At 48.4% G+C, this 7,174-nt stretch overlaps 1 pseudogene; it reads left to right on the forward strand.

Moving 5' to 3' along the window:
- Positions 1 to 6,936, forward strand: part of LOC104309099 (radial spoke head protein 6 homolog A-like) — a 13,855-nt pseudogene extending 6,919 nt beyond the window's left edge.
- The last annotated feature ends 238 nt before the right edge of the window (positions 6,937 to 7,174 follow it).

Genomic DNA, 7,174 nt, shown 5'->3' on the forward strand with positions numbered 1-7,174 from the left:
TCTTCCCATTCATATACCTGTAGAAGTTCTTAGTGTTCCCTTTAACCTCCCTGGCTGGATTCAATTCAAACTCTGCTTTGGCTTTCCTAACCAGGTCTCCTGCTGCCTGGGCAGCTTCCTTACATCCCCCCTGTTCCAGCTCTCCTTCCCTCCACTGCCTGTAGAGTTTTTTAAGTGACAGTGTGTCCAGCAGCTCCTTGCTCATCCAGGCAGGCCTCCTAGCATTCTTTCCTGCTTTTCTCTTTGTTGGTATACATAGCTCCTGGACACAGAGGAGGTGGTCCTTGAACACTGCCCAGCTGTCCTGGGTCCCTCTTCCCTCGAGGGCTTTGTCCCACGACACTTTGGCTATCAGATCCTGCAGCAATCAGAGTCTGCAAGCCTAAAGTCCAGGGTTGTGAGCTTGTGTGTGCAGTGCTACAGGCTGGGGTCAGAGTGGCTGGAGAGAGGCCAGGCAGAGAGGGACCTGGGGGTGCTGGTCGATGGTAGGCTGAACAGGAGCCTGCAGTGTGCCCAGGCAGCCAGGAGGGCCAGTGGCATCCTGGCCTGCATCAGGAACAGTGTGGCCAGCAGGAGCAGGGAGGTCATTGTGCCCTGTGCTCAGCATTGGTTAGGCCACACCTTGAGTCCTGTGTCCAGTTCTGGGCTCCTGAGGTTAGGAAAGAGGTTGAGCTGCTGGAAGGTGTCCAGAGAAGGGCAACAAAGCTGGGGAGGGGCCTTGAGCACAGCCCTGTGAGGAGAGGCTGAGGGAGCTGGGGTTCTTTAGCCTGGAGAAGAGGAGGCTCAGGGGAGACCTCATTGCTCTCTACAACTACCTGAAGGGAGGTTGTAGCCAGGAGGGGGTTGGTCTCTTCTCTCAGGCACCCAGCACCAGCACAAGAGGACACAGTCTCAGGCTGCACCAGGGGATTCTGTCATACTGTGATACTGTGAAACATTCTAGAGATGATGATCAGACAGTAAAGTTTACAGTACCCCCCATAGGCTACTTCAGCCTGCAATACTGCATCCAAATTCCTTTTCTTGATCTAAAAGTGGCATTTCTCTACCTAAAGTGATCGTAACCCTGGGCAACAGCTCAAGGATCTCGTGCACAGCCGCTACTGTGAAACAGAGAATGAAGGAGTCTCCGACCTTTCCAGCTCCAGATGTGGTTCCAGCCTGTCCTTCTCCAACTCAAAAAGAACAAACAAGGTTATAATGAAGAACTGCTAGAATTGCAAAGCCTCTTCTTAAAAGAGGCTTTTCAGTATTCAGCTGAGGCTATGCAGAAGCATTTTACCCAATAAAAATTGAGAGAGTTCTTACAATAATGAAGGGAAACTAATCGACAAGACGTGGCTTTTCACAGGAAGTTAACAGTGTGTATTCAAAACAGGACAGCTGCCAACAACAGAAGAGAGAGTCCTTCATCTCTTCTGTAGCCTATTGCTTCTTACACAGTGACAGCATATGATGGAAAAATCATGGGGTGTTTCAGGAGGGAATCACCTACTCCTGTGCCCCTTGCTCTGGTATGAGACGCCTGAAATTCCAGACAAAACTAGCAGTAGGGCTGCCAAATCCACTGCCCTGCTGTGTACAACTGCCAGTATCCTTGGCTGTGTGACACATAACCACCTACCCCCATGAAAGGCAGGTTTGCTTCCAAAGTGCAGTGAGCTCCGTGCCAAGGCTTTCAAAGGAGCAGTGTTCACCCCAGAGAAACATTGCTGGGCCGTGGCTGCAGGGGGATGGGGAGACAGCGGCGGTGACGGAAGCAGACGCCAGCAGAGTACAGAGAAAGACAAAAGACTCCTTTTGTTCCAGCCAGCAACACATCTTTGTATGTGTGGTGTTAGTGTGGCTGTGTGTGATTGATTAACAGACTCTTCTCAAGATTCTCACTGGCTAGTGGTCGCCTTGCTATAGCTGCTCGCTAAGCTAGCCCAGGTGGCCTCCTGTCTCAGCCTGTGGATTCTCATCCTCAGACATTCAGTCCAGGGATTTTCCAGATTCTCACGGGAACACAGTGATGTTTTCAATATTGGACACCTCGCCAGGGCTCTTCAGAAGGGCCACAGATTCCTCACAGGCCCCCACACTGGTCTGATTCTGAAACACGTGACATAGGTATTCTGTTTTCCCCAAGGACACGCAGTGACACTGTGGGCAGCCAGGCTTCTCCAACAGCTGACATGCCCTAGCACTAAAGCCTCTGCAGACCTTGTGTGACTTTCTTTCATTTACAGGAACTGGGAGCTTGAATTGTGAATCCTGTACACTAAGAGCAGTAGCTCATCTGTGTTCCCTTCTGTAGCCCCAAGGGGCATTTCTCATCTGCCTACATGACAGAGGCAGATGCAGTGAGTGAACACCTCCAAAGCACTTTGAGAAGTGAGTGGCACTACAGAAAAGGGGAGTGGAGTGTTTAATGGGCAACAGGTTTCGTTCTTCAAATAGATAACTACACCATCATTCAGATTCCCTCTGGATCTTCTTTCCCAGGAAGATGCCCCTCTACCTAACATGATGGAAACAGCCTTTTATTTCCAACAGGCTGGAATCAGCTTGAGCAAAGATGATGATCTTTGAGGTCTCTTCCAACCTTAGTGATACTGTGAATCCTATCACATATTCCTTGCCCTTAAAAAGCTAATCAGTGTTCAGCCAATCCAGACCTGTCGCTTCTGGGGCAGAATTCTGGGCTTGGAGAGGAACTACATTATAGCTGAAGTGCAGTGCCAGGAAGGAGGGAACAGAAGAGGAAGAAGTTATTGAGGAAGAAGATAAAGAGATGGGTGAGGTTGAAGATGAAGATGAGGAGACAGAAAAAGAAGACAAACCACCAGAGCCCACCTGTCAGCCCCACCTGTCAGCCCCAAGGAAGAAAACGGGAGCAGGACTAATAAATATGTCTGCTTTGTCTGGAACGAGCCAGGCACACCCTGGGTGAAGCTGCCTGCGGTGACACCGGCCCAGGCTGTCTGTGCCAGGACAATCACGAAGTTCTTCGCTGGTGGGCTGGATGCTCCTGTGGGAGCTTTCCTCCTCCCCCTGGAAATGAGGCCAACTACCTGCATGCACCAGTAGCTGGGATCTCTGCAGGAACCCACGGCTCTCCCGTTGGATTTTACCAGTTTCCAGAAGAGGAAGAAGAAGAGGAGGAAGAGGAAGGAGGAAGGGGCACATATGAAGAAACCCTGATTTTCAGCCTCTTTCTGTGGCTGGACTGATGGATTCACTCCGCATGGGCACAGCGCACACAGAGCAGCCTACAGCAGGGATGCTCAGGTTGTACCTCAGGTACTCTCCAGGCTGCAGCACTGATAGGGTGCCGCAATCTCAGTGGCACTCCTCACCTGCACCTTTGAACTGGTCACTAGAAATGGGATTGAACTGAATGATCTGTCTACAGAAAATGCATGGGATATAGTATTCAATATATAACTATATTGCACATACTTACATGCAGCATGTCTCTGTGTGCAGCAGACATTCACATATGGCACATATTTATGTGTGTATTCTTCCAGGGACCTTCTAGGGTTAGTACTTTTTTCAGTGTTCTTGAGATGGAAACCCATCTTTATAGACAACAGATGGGCTTAGGCCTTGACAGACTCCAATTTCTGGTAACCTTCCAGATGAGGGCTTCTTTTTCTGAAGACCTTACCTGAGAAAAACAAAATTCTCTTTTCTTGGGCAGGAGGCCAACATGCAGATCTGTTGCATGCCGAATGAAACTGGTTTGATGTTTGATTTCTGGTGTGTTGTTTGTTGCTTACTTTCTGCTGTCAAACATGCGAATGGAAACGCTCAGGAGTTTGTGACATCAGACTAGTGCTGGAAAGAGGCATCACTAACTGAATGATCATTGCTGGGTCACTTGCTGGCCAGTGTGCCAGTTCAACAATGCCAGTGTAAAACAACAGGAATGGCAGCAAATAAGCTTTAAAATTAGCAGCAAGAAAACAACAGTTGTAAAAAGATCTATAGGCATTAGAACCTTCGGAATATTTCGTTCTGTTCCTCTGACTGGGAGCTACACACCGAGGCAGACTTTAAAAGGAAGGTGCAAAATCTGTAGGTCAAGCCTCTTAGTCTGCAGTAAATGGAAATCTATCAAGGCTGTAACCACACTGACAAGTAACTGAAGGCTTCAAAACAACAAAAAGCTGGTGGCAGAGGCAGAAGGTTATTCTGAATAGTAAGGAAGGATGAGGGAGGAATGAGTACTAAAGGGATACAATATTGTGCCAACAATTTACCCATTATGGAATATACCTTTTTATTTCCTCCCTCTTCCACCTTGGCCTGGAGGGGGTGCCTGAGGCAGTTGTTTTAACTGCTGGCATTCTTGCAACGATTGCTACTTGTAGTTGTTGTTTTTCCATAGCAGTCACAGGGTCACTGTGTTTGGCCTTTCCAAAAATCTGAGGAGGAAGAAGAAGCAGCAGAAGAAGATGAAGAGGAGGAGAAAGCAGAGGAGCCAGAGGCACCACAGCAAGAAATAGGAGCGCCTCTGCTCACTCCACTCTGAAGATGAAGGTATTCTTCATGGGATGTCAAGGTGTTTGATAAAGAGCCACTAGGAATGTTGGCAGTAAATACTGAGAGTCAGAGGACTCTGATGATTCCTGAAGCAATCCAGTTTGCCCCCCTAGGGTGAGCACAGCCCTCTACAAAATTGATTGGAAGCAAATTAAAATGGTTTGGTTTAAAACTGAAACTGTTTGGTTTACTAGTTAATCATTTTGCTGAGGATGACAGGAGAATACCTCTGGTTTGTAAGGCTGCTGCAAGCTCAAGCCAGCTCGCCACATTCTGCTATTTTTCTGTCATCTTTTTTTAGGCAAGAAAGAACTCTGTGTGTATATGGAAATGAATCAATCTAAATGCACATACATAGATATACAAGTCAGAATCTAGATCCTGTAGCATGTTACTGCAGCAAATGAAGGCAGTACAGGAGTCTGATATTAGATTGCACTAACAGGAAATTCTTTTCCTACTCTCCATTCTTTGGTCCAGGTGAAATATAACTCTGTAATTTATCACAGTATCACCACAGACCTCATGACTAGAGCATGGCACCAAGTGCCACATCCAATCCCCTCTTGAACACCTCCAGGGATGGTGACTCCACCACCTCCCTGGGCAGCACATTCCAATGGTGAACGACTCTCAGTGAAGAACTTTCTCCTCACCTCCAGCCTAAACTTCTTCTGATGCAGCTTGAGACTGTGTCCTCTTCTTCTGGTGCTGGTTGCTAGAGAGAAAAGACAAACCCCTTCCTGGCTACAACCATCCTTCAGGTAGTTGTAGAGAGCAATAAGGTCTCCCCTGAGCCTCCTCTTCTCCAGGCTAAACAACCCCAGCTCCCTCAGCCTCTCCTCACAGGGCTGTGCTCAAGGCCTCTCCCCAGCCTTGTTGCCCTTCTCTGGACACGTTCAAGTGTCTCGATGTCCTTCCTAAACTGAGGGGCCCAGAACTGGACACAGGACTCAAGGTGTGGCCTAACCAATGTAGAGTACAGGGGCACAATGACCTCCCTGCTCCTGCTGGCCACACTATTCCTAATGCAGGCCAGGATGCCATTGGCCTTCTTGGCCACCTGGGCACACTGCTGGCTCACATTTAGGAGGCTGTCAATCATGCTGGTCCCTCTGCTCTCCAGCCACTCCGACCCCAGTGATAAAACAATCAAGTCCTTGACTAAGGAAAGAGCTGGGAGCACTACTGAATTTCAGGCTCCATTAGTATCCCTGTGCTATCTACCCATACATCCAAACCACCTGTTCAAACACAGTACCTACATTTATTGCCTCTGACTTCTGGCTCCGTGAACATGCAACTTAATATAATCATTGCTTGAGCTCTGGGAAAGTCTTATAGCTCAGCATTAAATATTTTGTAGAAGCTTCTAAGTAAATTTATTTTTAGACTGTGTTTGGCTGCCCCCAGGAATTCAAAACATCTCTGCCTGGACAGCTCAGGCTTCTACAAACCTGATCCCACAGCATGCTGCTGCAATCCTCCAGTCTAACCGGTGGCCTGGAGCCTGCGCCTTTGCATCTGGCAGGTAGGGAGCTGCCGTGGTTGCAGCACAGGCTGGGCATGCTCTACACAGGTGCCTCTCCAAGGATGTCAAAATTGCTGTACTAGTAATTCATTGACTGAACTCTGGTATTCCAGAGACTGATGGAGAAGACCACTTAAATGTGCACAGCAACACTGAACGTGTATTGAAGGCTGAAAATAGTCATTAGAAAGGCTGCTGTGAAGTGAATGGATGCAAATGTTCAGTCAGTAGTTGGGCACAGTCTTTGATTTAAAACCTGCATTCCTGAGTCTGCTGCACTGTTTAGAACAGCAGCTGTGGTTCTAATGTTGTTGCCACTACACGTGGCACAGTTGCTAAGGGGCACTGGAGAGGGTGGCAGGAACAGCACTGTGTTACCAGTGTGGAGTTGCATTGTCATACAGTGAGAAGAGTACAGCCTTCACCATGTTAGCATTTGGAGGTTTGTAGGTGCAAGGCGTATTAATCAAGGTGCAGCAGTCAAATGTGTCTGTTCCAGGGCACCTGCACCGCAATGACTTCTTGCACAGCAGAGCAAGCACAAAGCATCCCCTGATGCTTTGGCAGGGGGAGAATTTGTGATCTTTCACTTGTCTTTCTCAGGAAATTTGGTAACATGTGCTTTGGCTGGGGTCATAAATACAGCCCAGAGAACCACACTCCTGCACTGCCACTGCCAGCGCTAGCTGAGCACCCCAGTGGGCCAGAGATCACTGAGAGACCCCACTCCGGAAGAACTGGCTTTCAAGGCGTCGGAAGAAGAGACCTCAGATGCAGCTGAGGAAGATGGGGAAGATGCTGAGGAGGAGGATGAAGAGGAGGGTGAGTTAAATATGGGGGGAGACATTTTCATTTTAAAATTTTTAAACTGAGTAGTCTTTTCAGAAGTTATTCGTTAGCTGTCCTTAAAGGAAATGCAGTTGGTGCATGCTGTCTGTTCTGGCTTCTGTAGGCTCTTCTCTGGAGCTACCTTCCCCGTCCTTCCCTGCCTCTACAGCACCACTGCTGGCGAAGGCTGCATTCAGCACAGGGAATTACGGAACCGTTTCAGTGGGAAAAGACCTCCAAGATCATCGATCGCAACCAAGACCTCACTCTGCCCAGCCTGCT

Source organism: Dryobates pubescens, chromosome 39, assembly GCF_014839835.1.
Source record: "Dryobates pubescens isolate bDryPub1 chromosome 39, bDryPub1.pri, whole genome shotgun sequence".
In the NCBI taxonomy this organism is placed as follows: domain Eukaryota; kingdom Metazoa; phylum Chordata; class Aves; order Piciformes; family Picidae; genus Dryobates; species Dryobates pubescens.